This window comes from Eptesicus fuscus, chromosome 9 (genome assembly GCF_027574615.1).
Source record: "Eptesicus fuscus isolate TK198812 chromosome 9, DD_ASM_mEF_20220401, whole genome shotgun sequence".
NCBI lineage: Eukaryota > Metazoa > Chordata > Mammalia > Chiroptera > Vespertilionidae > Eptesicus > Eptesicus fuscus.
The window spans coordinates 46,880,344-46,898,838 of NC_072481.1; the positions used below are offsets into that span (position 1 = coordinate 46,880,344).

The 18,495-nt window shown below is 40.6% G+C and overlaps 1 protein-coding gene across 2 annotated transcripts in view; it reads left to right on the plus strand.

The window, feature by feature from the left end:
- PDE4B (phosphodiesterase 4B) overlaps window positions 1–18,495 on the plus strand; it is a 434,463-nt gene that overhangs the window by 282,928 nt on the left and 133,040 nt on the right. The window lies entirely within an intron of this gene.

Sequence of the window (18,495 nt, forward strand, 5' to 3'; positions counted from 1 at the left end):
ACTTTTTGTAAAAATATACACCTCTGCACAGACTACCCCTGACTTATCAATCTTGAATAGCATTCATATGAATCTGAAATGTGTATCTCTCCGCTGAAATCCAGATTCTTCTATCCAACTGCCTACTTGTCATCATTTGTCCCTGTCTTTCGCACACATGCTTTATGAATGCTTTATATGAAATAACCCCCTGCCCTCATCTCCTACAACTCTTCCCTCAAATCACTTTGTTCCAGCCACACTGGCCTGTTTGCTGTTATTCAAATCCACCAGCCATGCTCTTGTCTTAGGGCCTCTTCCCTCCTGTTTCCTCAGCCTGACATGGAAACATCCCAGATATTGCCTCAGTATCTGCTTTGCACACCGGACCATCTTGTTTTAAATGGCCACTCTCCTCTCTCTACTTTCCTTCTCTTCCCTTTCTTCCCCATTCTCTCCCTTTCCTTTTCCTTCCCTTCCCTTCTTTTCCTTTTCAGAAAAGGAACCATCCCTATGTTGCCTCCGGAGGCAGCAAAAGGTTTGGTTCTACTCCAGAGGTTTCCTCATCCTGGGAGGTACTTAACTCCCTGCAGACAGTTCTTCCACCCAGTAAAGGTCCTCTGGTCCCCTGCCTGCTGGCTCAGCACCATGACATCCATTAAGGTTGTTTCTAGCTGCGAATAAGACACCCTGCTACAGTGGCTAAACAGTGGCCTGGGTTTATCTCATGCAACAGGGATTTCAAGGGTAGGAGTCCAGGGCCTTAACATTCCTCTGGTGTTCTGAGATTTAGGATGCTTTTATCATCTTTTTACATACCCTCCTTCTTAGATAACTACTGGTTGTCTGTGCATTGAATCCTCTGTTCCAGGCAGGTAAAAAGAGAAAAGAGTAAAGAGCAATGCATAAAGAGTTCTCCCAAGTAGTAAGGTTTGGACTTTCTGAAATCGCTGACTTTCAACTATTACTTTAAAAAATGGCAATTTTATATGTGTGATTCAACATTTTGGAAGGAGCACCTTCCCCAGAGAGGTTCATAGGCCAAAACGGTGTCACTTGGACACTCTTAGCCTCAAAGCAGAATAGGAGGCAAAGGTTGTATGAGCCTTTGGGGCAGCCAATCAGTGCCTGCCATATACAACTTAGCTCTTTCTGAGTTGTTCATCTTTCAAGACTCTATTCAGCCTGCTAGCTTTGGCACATCCTCCCCAGAGCCTAGGCATTGTCTTTGCTGAATACCTGTTCCACATTTCAGGAGAACTCTTAGATATGCTGTGTGGCATCTACAGATCTTGGGGAAGTACATTTCAGGAGTACAGGTAAGCAATGACAAATCTCAGGCCCTCTGTCTAAATAAACTATACTGTCGTTTCTGTTCTACTGCATTTGCTCTGTGCTGGCATGGCTAGCACACTGCAGCACTGAGCATCTAAATCTTTACATTTCTTACTTAATTTAATCTTCCTAGCAAGCCTTTAGCTTTCTCTTCTATCGCTATTTTACACGTAAGGAAACTAAGTCTCAGAGACATTAAATCCAGGGCCATTTTGTTTAAAAAAATAAAAAAAAGAGAGAGAAGAGCTTCTATTCAGACCCAGGTCTGTCACATTTCAAACATCTGCCTGATCCATTGCATTAAACTGTTTCTAAGTAGATCTTTCCCAGGGCAACCATTTCCCACCTAGGACCCCCTTAGTCACTCTGAGTGTTTCTTAACGGGGCTAACAACACAGGGAAACTTCACAGTCTCTAAGCTGTCACTCTCACAGCTAGAGTTGCCAAATTCTCCCTAATTCTTGGGCTTTGACCTAGTCTTTTGCTCAACACATGGATTTGTATTTGTGGAAAGGTCAGAAAGGATCTTCTAGATGGGAGGATAGTCTAGAAAGTAGGAAAAAGTAGTTTATAAAGCAAGTAAATGCAGCTCAGGGAGAGTGCACACTTCAGCTTGGTTAGAATATAGATAAGTGATTCTAGCACATAAGCTTAGAAGGTCAAGTTCAAATCATATCATTAGAACTTTGACTACCACCAGGGGAATTTGAACTTTCTTCTATCTGCAATGGTGATATATTAGAGGTTTGGCACAGGAGACTTAAAATACACTTTGTATTTTGTGCTACAACTTAAAGAAAAGTTTGGAAAGTGCCGTAAGTACCAATCAGACATGATAATCCTACTGCAGGAATTTGAGGGTGTTGTGTCCTTTTCTGTAACATTTTCTTTCTAAGACAGCAATGATATTTATAGCTTGTGCATGAGAAAAGCTGTTAGTTTATAAAAAACACCCAAAAAAAACAATTTTCAAAATTCAATTTTCCTAATAAGAATAAAAGTTGCTGCTATTTATATTAAACAAGCAGTGATCAGGAGCATCTCTTCATTCATGTTGAAACAGTGGCTACATTGTAAAACCTTCATGGAAGTTGTAGTGAGTATTGCTTCCTTGTCTAGAGTAGAATGCTCACGCTTCAGAATAGAAAACAAAAATATTGAAGAAGTTAAGTGACTCATTTATAAAACTGAGAAGGAAACATGCAAGAAACTCAGCTAAACTGCGTAAGGTGGTGGTTTTTATTTGTCCAAGTAATGCCACATTATTGAAGTGGCACAGAACACAGTGCATCCATCTGTGAGTCAGAAATATGAGTCAGAAACACCATGTGAAGAGCCCTCTGTCCTTTTGATTACTGAAACTGATGTTTTGGTTTGACTGGATAATTTACCACTTGTTAAGATAATTGAGAATTAAGGAAGAAATCCATGTTGCAAGAATTGGTTGTGAAAAGGTAAAACAAGGAAATGGGATTTTTGACGGAGCTGAGAAGAAATATTGAGGGGATTTCTATGTCTATATAAAATAAATCAGCCCTTCAGATGACTTGCCTGTGAATGAGTCAGTCAGAAGACAGGGATGTAGGAGAAGCAATTCAAAGGAAGAGAATGCTTTGCAGTGGTGTTCCCTCAAATACTTGGATTTGGAGCGGAAATTATTTCTGTTCTTGAAAAGATTTATTCGTAAAGTAACAATGTCCTTTCCAAAATAAGGAGTCCTTGGTAGGAATTGACATCTGAAGAGAAAAATTAATTCACATTGGTTAAAAAGGAAGGACTTCTCTGTCCACTTTAGAACACTGATCTTGTATCCCTCTTTCAAAAGGATTGCTCTTCAAAAAAGCTGAAGCCTGTCATAATGATATACGGTTTTTATTCCTTGTGTGAAGGCCATGTGTGAGGGAAAGGATCCTCACAGTTCCCCAAGGCACTATAATGGTGAGGCCATTCCCCAAGCCTAACTAGCCCACCTTACCTTGGGTTTGGGGAAGAAGAGGGACTGCCTTGCCTGATGAAGGGCAAGCTGTGACCTGCTCAGAGACATTTGGTTTAAATTACAGGAAGATTTAATTTCTAAAAATAATGGCAAAGAACAGTAAAGCCTGGAGACTTTGCTTGAGCTCTAATAGAATCATGATACCATTTATTTTTGAAAACTTGATGTTTCTGAAAACTCTTCAGATGCAAAATCAATGTTAAGTAGTTTTATAGAAAGTGGATGCATTTTACATATAATTACCACCAGAACTGAGGACAGTGATGTACAAAAGCAATGTGGACAGTGTCTTGAATGCACTGTAAGGCACAGTCTGGGTGCCTCACTGGCAGCACATGGCATCAGTATCACATTTAAGGCCTTTACCCTTTAAGAATATAGGGCCTATTCATTCATTTCCACAATGTATTTCATTTCTTTTTTCCTTTTGCTCTTGTTGTTATATGGTTTACTTCTACATGTGTTATAAATTTTACAAGACATTGTTATATTTGTTTCAGTAAGTTATATTTAAAAGAGATTTTAATAAGGAAACAAAATCTTTATTTTTTTGTGTGTAGATCCAGATTTCCTTCTGGTATCATTTACCCTTTAAACTGCCTTTGCTTTTCTTGAGATTTTCAACTCTGTGTAATTAGATTATGAGCCTTTTAACATTCATCATATTCTTCTGTAGTCACCATTTTAAGCACATTAAGGAGTCATTGGAGAATAGACAGTATTTTATATCATGATAAAAGCAGTGATAAAGTATAGATAAAGGAAATAGAGCTGCCAGCTGAGTCCAGGGACTCTTGACATGTAGACTTTGAGAAGAGATTAAAGACCTAGGAAGGCCAATGAAATAGGAAGAAAACCAGAAGAAGCTGATATCTTCAAAGTCAAAATAACAGAAGGATAAATTATATCAAATGCTCCTGACACTTTGAGAAAGATGATGACTGAGAATTGACCATTGGTTTGGGCAAGATACTGGGCACTGATGATATTAACAAAAGGGATTTCAAATCTATGAATGCTGCTTCCTCATTTTCTGCTCTGTTTTAGTTAATCATTTTATGCTTCCATTTTATTTTTATAGGTATAGATCTTCCTCCTCCTCCTCCTCCTCTTCTTCTTTTTTGGTGTTCTGGTAATTATTCCTAGGGGCCCAGACTACAGCCTGCTCTGTCACCTAACAATTTAATTTTTTAAATTTTTTATTACAGTTGACATTCAATTTATGTTAGTTTCAGTTGTACAGCATAATGGTTAGACATTTATACAAGTTACAAAGAGGTGTTCTAAAGAGCTTCCCAGACAAGAAAATGCTAAATGAGTTTATCACCACTGAACCAGTATTAAAAGGACTTCTTTAAGAAGATGAAGGTGAAGACGAAGACAAAGGTGAAGACGAAGGAGAAGGAGAAGGAGAAGGAGAAGGAGAAGGAGAAGGAGAAGGAGAAGGAGAAGGAGAAGGAGAAGGAGAAGGAGAAGGAGAAGGAGAAGGAGAAGGAGAAGGAGAAGGAGAAGGAGAAGGAGAAGAAGAAGAAAAGGGCAATAATTACATACTTATCCTATATAATAAAAGGCTAATATGCCAATTGACCGAACTGTGGAATGACCTCTCGCTATGACACACACTGACCACTAGGGGGCAGACACTCAACGCAGGAGCTGCCCTCTGGCCGGGCTCAAGGCTGGTGAGCACAGTGGCGGTGGCAGGAGCCTCTCTTGCCTCCGCAGCAGCGCTAAGGATGTCTAACTGCCAGCTCAGGCCTGCTCCCCATGGGGATCAGGCCTAAACTGTCAGTCAGACATCCCCTGAGGGCTCCTGGACTGCGAGAGGGCACAGGCCAGGCTGAGGGACCATCCCCACCCCCTACACCTCGAATGCACGAATTTCATGCACTGGGCCTTTAGTCAATAATACTTTAAATGTAAATGGATTAAATGCTCTAGTCAAAGACATAGGGTAACTGAATGGATAAGAAAACAAGACTCATACACATGTTTGGTGCCAACTCTTCATTTTTATATTTTAATGGTTATTTTAGGGATTCTAGTATAAATTTTAGCTCATCACAGTCGACCTTCAAGCAATATTATACCACTTCACATACAATGTAAGATACTGGGCACTGATGATATTAACATCAGTAGACCGGAGTAGACTGGAGGCTGAGGCAATGATTTCCAATGTTATGGTTATTATTTGAGCTTATACACAATAGCTTATACTATTACTCCTTCCACTCTGCTACCTCCACCAGAAAAGTAGATATAGGGCCTATTCATTCATTTCCACAATGTATTTCATTTCCCTTTTTTCCTTTAGCTCTTGTTGTTATATGGTTTACTTCTACATGTGTTATAAATCTTACAATACATTGTTATTTTTGTTTCAGTAAGTTATATTTAAAAGAGATTTTAATAAGGAAACAAAATCTTTATTTTTTGTGTGTGTGTAGATCCAAATTTCCTTCCGGTATCATTTCTTTCTGCCTGAAGGATTTTCTTTAACATTTCTTGTACTTAAAGTCTGGTGATGAATTCTTTCAACTTTTATATATCTGGTAGAGGTCTTTTTGGTTGTTATTTTTGTTTGTAGGTTGGTTTGGTTTAGATATAATTCTTTACAGTTAAATTGTTTGCTGATGTACAAAATGGAAATTGATGATACAGGAAAGAGTAAAGCTACTCAAGTAGTATAGTCAATGAGTAGGAGAGAAAGAACAGGATTCAGAACAGAAGGTTTGGCTACAGTTGCAGTCATAAAAATTTAGATGGTAACAAGAGGGAAGACTGAGCAGATATCTACTGATGTGAATGAGTTGATTGATTTATTAATGGATCCAATCAAACTGGATTTAAATCCAAGATCCACTATTCAATAGCTGAGTAATCTTCAACAAAATTATTTCAACCTTTGAACTTCAGCTTTCAAATCCATAGGATAAAGTTAACACCTTCCCCACAGTGACTATAGCAATGAAATGAGTTAATATATAACGAACACTTAACATGTGGCCTGGCACATTGTAAGTGCACAGGACTTGTGAGAAAAAGAAAAGTGTAGCTTTTCTTAACTTTATTGCTTAAGTCAAGAAGAAAAGATTTCGAGATCTCATTTTTTTGCCTTTACTTTCTCTTCTTCTCCTTCTCTCACCCCTCCTTTCTTCCCAAAAGAACATTTTAAAACTCACATGCCAAGCTGTCTTCAGATGCAGTGTTCAAGACTGATAACATTTGGAGGCCAGATGTTAACTGACACAAACACTATTAAGTGCTCTGTAGACCGGAGGCTGAGGCAATGATTTCCAATTTTATGGTTATTATTTGAGTTTATAGAAAACCATACTGCTACTCCTTCCACTCTGCTACCTCCACCAAAAAAGTATATATATGGTCTATTCATTCTCAAGAGATTATAATTGTTTAAACACAAAGCTCTTGAAATATTAGGTGATGGCATTTCACAAACCTAAGATAGGGAATGCGTATTCAACGAAGACTTCAACACCTACTTGAAGCTCTATGAAAGCTCAATAACGTGCAGAATTTGATCTGAAAAACTAATCTAATTTTCTGAAATAATCCTAGAGAAACAATCACCAAAAAATGCTTCAAACCTGTAACAAGTTTTCACATCAACTGTATTTCCTTAGGATTAGTGTGGGAGCTGTCCCAATGACAGGAAGTCAATAAATGAGCCCTTCTCTTAATGTATAAATATTTTTAAATAGCAATAATATGGATCACTGAGGTGACTGTTTATGTTTAATACACTTTCTTGCTCACTCATTCATCCATTAATTCTTTGAACAGACATTGGTTCAGAACTAGCAGTGTGTCCAAAGCACAGTGCTAGGCACTAGTTAATACACTGATAATTACAATAAATGGAGCTTTGAGTTTATGAGAAAAGGGACAAGTTCAAAATTAATAAGCCTACAAATAGATGTAACAAAAAGTCCTAATAGGTATTTTGAAGACAATGGGGACATACTTAATTAATGAGTTGGGAAGGAATTTTTTAGTAAGTGACTTAATCCAAGGCTTAAAGAATAAGAAGGCAGCCATACAAAGAGTAGAGAAGAGAACAAGCAAAGACCAGCATTTATTTATTCATTCAACAAATGTTTATTCAGCACTTTCTCTGAGCCAGGAACTGTCCAAAGCAATGGAAATACAGCAGTGAACAAAACACACATGTGCAAAATTGCTGAGGTGGAAAAGGATTTGGCATGTTTTGGGGACAGAAGGAAAACCTCTGAACCTGATTTATACTGAGCAGAGGAGATGAGGTTGTGGGTGTGGCAGTAGCTAAGAATGACTTTTTTTTAAATTCTTTATTGTTTAAAGTACTACATATGTCTTCCTCCCCCCCCACCCATTGACCTCTCCCCGGCCACTCCCACCCTCCAGCACATGCCCTCAACCCCCTAGTGTCTGTGTCCATTGGTTATGCTTATATGCATGCATATAAGTCCTTTGGTTGATCTCTTACCCCCTCCCCTGCCTTCCCTCTGAGGTTTGATGGTCTGTTCCATGCTTCTCTGTCTCTGGATCTATTTTTGTTAATCACTTTATGTTGTTCATTATATTCTACAAATGAGTAATATCATGTGATATTTATCTTTCTCTGACTGGCTTATTTCACTTGGCATTGTGCTCTCCATGTCCATCCATGCTGTTGCGAATGGTAAGAGTGCCTTCTTTTTTACAGCAGTGTAGTATTCCATTGTGTAGATGTACCACAGTTTTTTTAATCCACTCATCTGCTGATGGGCACTTAGGCTGTTTCCAAATCTTAGCTATTGTAGGTTGTGCAGCTATGAACATAGGGGTGCATATATCCTTTCTGATTTCTTGGGATACAGTCCTAGAAGTGGGATTACTGGGTCAAATGGGAGTTCCATTTTTAATTTTTTGAGGAAACTCCATACTATTTTCCACAGTGGCTGCACCAGTCTGCATTCCCACTAGTAATGCACAAGGGTTCCCTTTTTTCCACATCCTCGCCAGCATTGTCATTTGTCGATTTGTTGATGATAGCCATTCTTACAGATGTGAGATGGTACCTCATTGTCATTTTGATTTGCATCTCTCAGATGATTAGTGACTCTGAGCATGTTCTCATGTGTCTCTTGGCCTTCTGTATGTGCACTTTCAAAAAGTGTCTATTTAGGTCCTTTGCCCATTTTTTGGTTGGATTGTTTATCTTCCTTTTGTTAAGTTGTATGAGTTCCCTATAAATTTTGGAGATTAGACCCTTATCGGATATAACATTGGCAAATATGTTCTCCCATACAGTGAGCTTTCTTATTGTTTTGTTGATGTTTTCTTTTGCTGTGCAAAAGCTTTTATTTTGATGTGGTCCCATTTGTTTATTATCTCCTTAGTTTCCATTGTTCTAGGAGCTGTATTGGTAAAGATATTGCTATGACATTTGTTGATATTTTGTTGACTATGGATTCTTCTAAGATTTTTATGGTTTTCCATCTTACCTTAAGCCCTTTATCCATTTTGAGTTTATTTTTGTGTATGGTATAAGTTGGTTGTCTAGTTTCATTTTTTTGCATGTATCAGTCCAATTTTCCCAACACCATTTATTGAAGAGACTGTCTTGACTCCACTGTATGTTCTTGCCTCCTTTGTCAAATATTAACTGAGCATAATGGCTTGGGTCTATTTCTGTGTTCTCTGTTCTGTTCCATTGGTCTATATGTCTGTTCTTGTGCCAGTACCAGGCATATAGTTTGATATCTGGTATTGTGATCCCTCCAACTTTGCTCTTCCTTCTCAGGATTGCTGCAGCAACTTGGAGTCTTTTTTTATTCCATATAAATTTTTGGAGAGTTTGTTCTAGATCTGTGAAATATACCATTGGTATTTTAATGAGGATTGCATTGAAGTTATTGCTTTGGGTAGTATGGACATTTTAATGACGTTGATTCTACCAATCCATGAACATGGTATATTCTTCCATTTGTTTATGTCTTCCTCTGTCTCTTTTTTCAATGTCCTATAGTTTTTTGAGTACAGGTTTTTTACCTCCTTAGTTAAGTTTATTCCTAGGCATCTTAATTTCTTTCTTTCTTTCTTTCTTTCTTTCTTTCTTTCTTTCTTTTTTTTATTTTTTTTTTTTGTTGTTGTTGCAATGGTAAATGGGATTTTTTATTTTTTTTTTAGTTTCTCTTTCTGTGAAGTTCATTATTGGTGTATAAAAAAACCCATAGATTTCTTGGTGTTAATTTTGTATCCTGCCACATTGCCGAATTCATTTATTAAGTCTAGTAGTTTTTTGGCTGATTCTGTAGGATTTTCTATGTACAGTATTATGTCATCTGCAAATGATGACAGTTTTACTTCTTTTTTTCCAATTTGGATGCCTTTTATTCTTCTTGTCTGATTGCTATTGCTAGCACTTCCAGTACTATAGGAGCAACTTTTAATCCATAGTAAAGAGTTTGGATTTTATTCTAAGTACAATGGCATGATTTGATTTTTATGCTTTTGCTGTTATGTGTAAAAGATTTAGAGGATGATGAAAAAGTAGAAGCAGGGAGATTCATAGGGTGGCTATTCCAGGTCAAGGGAGATTTTAATGTCCTGAAATAGTGGTGGCAGCAAGGACAGAGAAAAGGGTATAGTTTTGATGTAGGATTGTGGACACTTGGCCAACTGAAAAACAAAATGGGAGGTTGAAGAATGAGGTAAAATCATGGATGGTTGTGGTTTGTACAACTGAGTAGATTATTTACCACAGTGAGGAAAACCAGCTATGTAAGGAGTTGGGGATGGGATGGGTACTGGGAGAGGTTTGGGCTAAAGGTGAAAATAAATTCATGTTTTTCTGGCTCAACTCTTACAATTAAATTAATCCAAAAGTGAAATTCAGTATCTCATGAGATGAACACATCTCTTATCATTAGTGTATGCAAACATGCTAAATGAGCATTAGCTACAATATTTCAAATAGATTTCAGGCAGAATCTAGAATTGATTTCCAGATGATTTGTGAGAACTTGTTTTTTTGTGTGTGTGTTTTTTTTTAAAGCAACAATTTATTGAAGCCATTACTGGTTGAATAGAAACTGGTTTTCCCAGATCAATCTCATTTCTTTTGAAGGGAATTTCAATTACTTTTGAGCTACTGTAGGCTTATTAAGCATGCTTATTAATAAATATTTTATTTAATTAAAAGATGAATAGATTTTCTTATTGGCAGAGCTGCCAAACTTATAAGTGGGAGTGTTTCTATCTTGTTAAGAACGAATTGATTATCTTTTATGACATGCTCTTAGGAAAGGTGGAGAATGCAAGCTGGAAAATATTGAGCTAGTAGGATAATCTGTAGCACAGCTAGGGCAGCAGTCACACAAAGTAGCAAGGTCCCAATCATGGTTCCCTCCACTCCAGGAATGTGTATTGTATGTAAAGACCACATACAATACACATTCCTACGCAATTATTCTCATCTGGGAGACCCTACTTTTCCTTAGAATCATTGTCCTATAGAAAGTTATCTTTACTTTTAAGAGTTATATGCATTAGGGGGTTTTAGTGCTACATTCTCAGGCCTAGAATAGTGCCTTATTTCATAGTGGGTTCTTAATAAGTATGTGTTGAATTAGTGAATGATCATTAACATTATAAAACTACAGTAAGCCACACTTGAGAACTAATCTTTCTTCCATCTCCAAAGTCTCTGCAAAATGTCTAATCTCAGAGGTACTTCAGAGATCTTCTGCTCATTCATTTATTCATTCATTTCAGGGGAAGAGATGGAGGGGTAGCAGGCAGGACACAGAGTCCCTGTTTCATTTTAGTGATTTCCACATAGTAACTGGAAGCCAAATCTCCAGAATCCCAGAGCTTCGCAGCATTACTCTGCTACCTCTGGTTAAACCTTTCTGTGGGGAAAGCAGTTTTGGATTTTTGCCATGAATGTTATTTTCAAAGCCCCTGGAAGAAAGGGAAGCTGCTTCGAGAATTCAGATGAGCTGAACATCGAAGTTCTTCCTACACTATGGGAGGGAAGTCACAGACTTTGGAAATGGGTTCTTAGGGCCGAACCGTGACATTCTGCTGTAGCTGTGACCAGAGGAGGTCTGCTTACCCTCAGCCAGGACATGGGCTCTCCATCATGCTGGCTGTGACCTCACACAGTGAAGTCCTTCATTAGAAAATAGCACTGGTTGCAGCCTGCAACCATGAATTATATAAGAGTGGACAAAAGCAGGTTAATAATAATAAATAATAAATACAACAAGGAATAAATAAGTAATAACACAAGAATAAACTCTGTGTTTCACATACTCACAACTGTAAGCTTGCCTGTGCCCACCCCTGGATAAAGTGGGTAAGAATGGGTGTTCCTCTGCAGCTTTCCATCTCCAGGGACCAGAGAGCACCCTGGGGTGATGGTCAATATAAGCACATAAATAAATGGCTATTTATTTTTATCAAAATGATAAGCAAGCATTTGAAGATGTTAGTTTCTGAATACATTTGAGGGAAATATTTTGTAAAACTTTAAAGAAACAGCATTTTGTTTCATGAATACACCCAACACACATACACATGCACTCTATACACAAACATACACCTTTCATAGACACAAAAGTTTTCAAAAGCCAAAACGATTGAGTGAGTTCCTTGGATACTGCAGGGACCGGTGGGGAAGGATGAAGAAAGGAAACTTGAGACTCTGTGTAGAAACTCTCTTCTGAGATCATCCCCTGCCAGGAGTTTGAATCCAAACTGAAATGGCTTTTTTTCCAGATGAGAAATAAAACTGTGAGATCCTCACATCCCTTCAACAAATATTTCTTCTATGCCTTCTGGCATAAGACTCAGCTCTAAGCCCTGGGAATACAAAAATGAATAAGGCACCCTGGCTGGTTTCTCAGTGGTTAGAGCATCAGTCAGAGAGCCAAAGGGTCTTGCTTTGATTCCTGGTCAAGGGCACGTAACTTGGTTGCAAGTTTGATCCTCGTTCCTGGCTGGGGTGCATAGAGGAGGCAACCAATCGATGTATCTCTCTCCCCCTCCTCCATCCCTTCCATACTCTAAAAATCAATGGGAAAAAATATCCTCAGGTGAGGATTTTAAAAAAATAAATGAGACTTAGTCCCTGCTTCAAGGTCACAAGCTAGTGGAGTGAAAGGGATCCCTAAACAGAGGAATGCAGCCCAGTGTGGCAGGTTCTGAGATCAAGAGGGGGGTTTGTGGGGACATGGAGGAGAGGTTACACTTTAGATTTTTTCCAAAAAAAAGTTTCACACTTTGGACCTCTGTTTTCTCCTCTTTGAAATGGATTGAAGAGAATTAGCCTGGCAGAGCTAAGAATTCGATGATGTAGAAGATAATCAGTGAATAATATTTAAGAAAAAATAGCAAAATTGAGATAGCAGGGCACTTTCCAAAATGATAGTGAGCTCATCTGCTGACCTGGGAGTCTAAACCTCTTTGTAGAGTTTGTGATATTTTCAGTGAGGCTGTTTGTTAGAATCAGCCAAAGAGACTCACCCAGAGAAAGACTGAGCTCAAAGGAAAATCTCCTCTGATTCGGAAGTGAATTATTCCTGCCTTTGTTATAGAAATTGGGGTGTGTGCAGGTAATTGGGGATCAGAAAACTACCACCCTGGGGACAATTGCAGGCAGTTCTGCAGCCACCTGGCTTAGCTTGAATTCTTGGAAGTAGAACTGTCTTAGTTTAATAAAAGGTTTCATGAACACCTTGTGGGTCTGCTCTTTATCCCTAGGGTTTCCTCCCAGGCTTATGAATAAGGCTTCAGTCCTATTTCTCTCTCCAAGATTGGCACACAGCCCTCCCTGCTCTGCTTGGAGGCTGGGAGGTGCAGCCCGAGGAAGAGGTAGCTGTCTTCTGCCATCTGCTGGCTATGTCCCTGCACCAGCTCAGGGCTGGCTCTGCATAGATTCCTAGGGAGTGGAAACTGGGAGACAAAGTGTGGGGCAGAGAGGGTTCTGGCTTTCAGTGAAAAGAAAGAGATGCGAAGATGGCAAACAGAAGTTGACCCAGGAAGACTTGTCCCTTCCTGAGGATTTATGTACAGAGGTCATCATCTGAAATATCAATGCCAGAGACTTTCCTATGCGAGCTTGTGTTGTTGGGGGAGAACACAGCAGTGTACTTTATTTTATTATTTTTAGTTTATTGACTCACAAGGCTTATCAAATAAGTTAATGCCACATCTCCATAGACTCATTTGAAGGGAAGAGCAGAAACTCAGGCCAGTGGGAACGGAGATAAGGGCAAGGAGACAGGAAGAGAGAAGAGATAGGAAAGACATTTCACAATAAATTGCAGTATTCTTTGGTTGGTTCGCTGACAGTTGTTGCAGACTATTTACAAGGCTCTGATCCAGTTGTCTGGGACACAAATGTGAGTGACATTGGGTCCCTTCTCCCTTAGAGATAAGAATCTATTGGGGAGCAGCTAAATAACTGGAGAACAAAGGAGAGAGGAGCAAGTGCTGCAGTAAAGGAGTGCAGGAGGGCACAGAGGAGGAGCATGTGCCTCCTTAGAACCGGCTGCAGTGTCAGGGAAAACTGACTAGAGGAGGTGATGTGAGCTGAATTTTGAAGACAGTGGCATACGGGAGACAGTGGTGAAAAGGGCATTCCAGTTACAGGGAGCACCAGTCCTCATACACAGCATCAGCCACTACCACCGCTGCCTCCAAGGAGCTGAGAACCCTGGATACAAAGCAGAAGAAAGTTGTTAGAATATTAGTTCTTAGGCAGCAAGCCATGGATCAGTCCAGGGCACTCATCCGAAGCAGGGAGGAGCAGGCAGCATCTCGTGGGAGGGCAGCCTACAGGATCCTGGACCTCAGAGAGTGGGGCTGGGACAGGGGATGGGGGTGGGGGGCTGTCTCTGGTCCTAGAAAAAAAGGTCACTTTCAAAACTGTTTCAGTCCCTATGCTGGATATGGACAACCCCTTCCTGGCAGTACAGTCTACTATTCCAAAACTCAGGATTGACATCCTCCTGTAATCTACCTGAAATTCTGAGTGGCCTCTTCTGAAGACCTAAATACTGAAGTAGCTCTAAACTCAAGGATATCAACTGCAATGTTGTTGCAAATTATAAGTATGAGGGCAACAGGAGGAAAAAATGCTTTAGAAACGATGCTATGGCTTCCGGATGAACCAGTAAGTAGCCCATGGAAAATGATAATTCTGGAAACTGCACTACAATGCAAAACACTTGTGAAAAAAAGCCAAGATCCAATCTTGCAGGGGAAATGTTCAGAAGGAAAAGCACTAAACTGCAAATAAAGGCAGTATATTTTTCACTATTAATCTAAACTACAAATAAAGGCGGTGTTTTTTCTCTATTATCTATGTTTTACATAACATTCTTACATTACTTTTGTAATATTTTTTGGTGTAAAGAAACCTAAAGGTGAAATGTGTGTGCTGGATTAAGGCAGAGGCAGAAATTACCCTAAATAAATAATGACCCCATCTATGTGTTTGTTTCTGATATTTCAGATTCCATTTTCTTCTCGAATTGTACTCCCGTTTGTGTGGCATATTCACTTTGCTTCAGTGTGTCCTCAGTCTCCCCCTTGCCCACACCCCTCCTCCCACCCTGGATCTGTGGGACGCATTGTGATGTCTGCTCGCTAATTTTGCTGTGACTGGGGCTGGTGTCTGGTTGGTGATTCATGTTTGTTCCTAAGTTGTACATCTGTGTTGGTTGCTTTGAAACAGTGCCCCAGGGAATATGAAAGGCCATTTGTCTCACTGAGACGGCTTCTTTGGACCAGAGAATTCTTCCCTGGTTTCTTCTGAATTCCAGCAAGCTCTTCTCCGAGTTCAGGCAGGGTAAAGAAGAAAGGAAAAAAATGGGGGGCGCGGGCAGCATGGAGAGAGTTTTGGTATCTGGATCTAGTCCTTTCTTACCTGGCAAGACCAAACTTTCCTGAACCTGACGCTGGGGGCAGAATGCCTTGTGGACTTATTTTCTGCCCACTAGGAATACCTCTGGCAGAAAAGAGAGCAGAGTGAGCCGGGGTGGAAACCCTCAATGGAAAAAGTTCTGAGAGTGTGGTAGGCATACCCACTGGGCACCTCTTCTGAGATTTTAGCACATATATACACAAGCAGTGATATTCATAATATTTCATTACTGGTACCTCATGGGCACTGATGAATTCAATGGGCACAGGCTGAAGGTAGCGATAGTGCTGAAGGTAGAGGCTCGTGCTGCTCCAGACACCAACCCTTTCGTTAGGAGATCACCTGCACGGTCACCTGGAGGGCCTGGGACAGTGGCTGGCTGCCAGCTGATACAAAAACATTTCGATGGTTCAATATCCGTAAAGGCTGTACAGATACATACCACGTGAATAACGACATCAACACTCATGGAGTTTCACAGCTCATGCCCAGCCTTAAGCTTTATGGAGTCCCATCCTCACTTTGGAAGAACCTACCCTCTTTGTCCTCCAGAAGAGTTCAGAGCCAGCATCAGGACCTACTGGTTCTACAGGATCCGGGTGGCCCGAAGGAGCCCTTATCCTCAAAGGAGCTCTGCATTTTGCTCAACAACTATTATAGATATTGCCCAAGGAAAGTTCGAAAGTCAGCTTTCGTTATATTTTCACAGGGTTTACAACATAACCCTACCTCCGGGCAGGCTGGCAAGCAGGCTGGTATGTGTGAACCACTGCCCACCTGCCTGCTCATTCACAGTCTGTGAAGGGCAACCCATCCCAGCCACGTAGCCTGCTGTGAAAACCTGTCTGCAGCGCCTTGGGTGCCCTAATGAGTATTGGATTGTTGTGGCCTTTCCTTGACCTTTTAAGGGGAGTCTCGCTAACTGCTTCTTATCAGACACCTCGAGTTTGTGGGTTGGCGGAAGCCTCTTCTCAGAATGGTCTCCGGGGAAGCAGGCTAGCCCTGCCTTCTGTCATTTCTCCTTTCAGCGAAAAGGTTTCTTGTTTCAAGGAAACCTACAGCTTCAGGGCAATTTGCTGCCTTCCCTGTCTCATTCAAGATAACAGCCAAGGTTGCTCATAATCTGACTGACTCTCCACATACCAAACACAAATTTTGTTTGAATCCAGAGACTGGAGGGAAATTGCACCCTGTCACCCAGCAGGGCTTTCTGGAACTCTGTGACCAGAGTGGAGAAATGAGTCGGAAGTCTAGGGTGTTCCAATTCTCATTCTGTGACTTGGAACAACGTATTTAAAATTTCTCTAAGCCTCATTTCCCTCAAATGTACAGTGGGATCTACATTTACAGGGTTGTGATGAGGGGGTAAGTGGAATAATGAATCAGGAAGCAATTTGTAAACTAAAGAAATATAAGCAAAATCCATCCCAAAAGAGCAGGTTGTAAGAACTAGTGAGAGAACCGAAACCGGTTTGGCTGAGTGGATAGAGCGTCGGCCTGCGGACTGAAAGGTCCCAGGTTCGATTCCGGTCAAGGGCATGTACCTTGGTTGCGGGCACATCCCCAGGAGGGGGTGTGCAGGAGGCAGCTAATCGATGTTTCTCTCTCATCGATGTTTCTGGCTCTCTATCCCTCTCTCTTCCTCTCTGTAAAAAATCAATAAAATATATTTTTTAAAAAAAAAAAAAGAACTAGTGAGAGAAAAGAACCATGCTTGTAGAAGTAAGTGATGGCAGCTGGATGAGTACAAAGGAAGCCCACTATTGTGGTCTGACTTGGCAAAGAGAACATCCCAGCCCCATACCTTCTCCAACACCTGCCTGCAGAGCGCTACCTGGGGTGAGTGGTTTAGAGAAATGCTGGGCAAGAGGGTTACTGTCACTTTGAGGCTCAGGGAGGCTGTGCACATAAGGAAAGTGTAGAGGAGATGATGGAGAGCATGGGAAGGATACACCGCGCCTCAGGTAATACCAGGATGGGGACATCAGAGAAAATCTCTACTGCTCCTGTGTGTTGATTGACCAGAGCTTGTTCAAATAATTTTGGGCTTGAGGGCACCTACCCCCAGTGAGGGAGACTGACCAGAAATCTTAATGGCAGGCCTCTGCTGGAGCAAGTGGCTATACCCTCCTTCAGAGATAAAACTCTGCAGCCCTAGAGGGTAATTTGACATTATCAGGTTAAGTCATCCTCTGTGGCTAACCTGGCATAGGAACGTTAAATCTCAGGTTGGACCTCCTAGCTAGTCAGCAAGTGGATGATTTCAGGATAGCACTTTGTCCTGCAACATTCAGAAATATGAGTGTTAACACCAATCAGAAAGGATATATGCACCCCTATGTTCACAGCAGCACAACTTACAATAGCTAAGTTTTGGAAACAGCCTAGGTGCCCGTCAGCAGATGACTGGATCAGAAAACTACGGTACATCTACACAATGGAATACTATGCTGCCATAAAAAAGAAGGAATTCTTACCATTTGCAGCAACCTGGATGGAACTGGAGAGCATTATGCTAAGTGAAATAAGCCAGTCAATGAAAAAAATACCACATGATCTCTCTCATTTATGGATAATAAAGAACATTATAAACTGATGAACAAAAAGATAGATACAGAGGCAGTAAAGCATCAAACAGACTGTCAAATTACAGCGGGAAGGTTAGGGAGAGGTGGGGGAGATAAGAGATCAACCGAAGGACTTGTATGTATGCATATAAGCATAACCAATGGACACAGGACACTGGGGGGTGAGGGCATGTATGGGAGTGGGGTGGGGGTGGGGCAATGGGAAGATATGTACACATGTAATACCTTAATAAAAAAAATAAATAAAACATCACAGAGGTTTTTTTTTTTAAAAAAAAATATATATATGGGTGTTGCCTCTTTAATGACACTGTGAGAGTTATTTCTGGCAGGAAGACTCATTCAAGCGATGGTTCAGTGTATGACACCTAGAGCTGTGTTGGCGCTGCCTCCGGAGCTGCTTATCAGCACCGAGTTATTTTGTGGAAGACTCTCATTTTGAATTTGTCAAAGTTGCTCAGGCAAAGTTGCTCTGCTCCGGGATTCCAATCCTGGCTCTCTTCTTTGCTAGTGACTGAACTTCTGTGGGACTGTTCCTTTTATGCAAAGTGAGAATAATAATGACTACAACTCAAAGCTGTTGTGAGGATTAAAACTTTCCATACAGTGTGAAGTTTCACGTCAAGTGCCTGGCACCCATCAGTGTGCATTGTCTGTGTGTCCGACGCCCTCCTGCA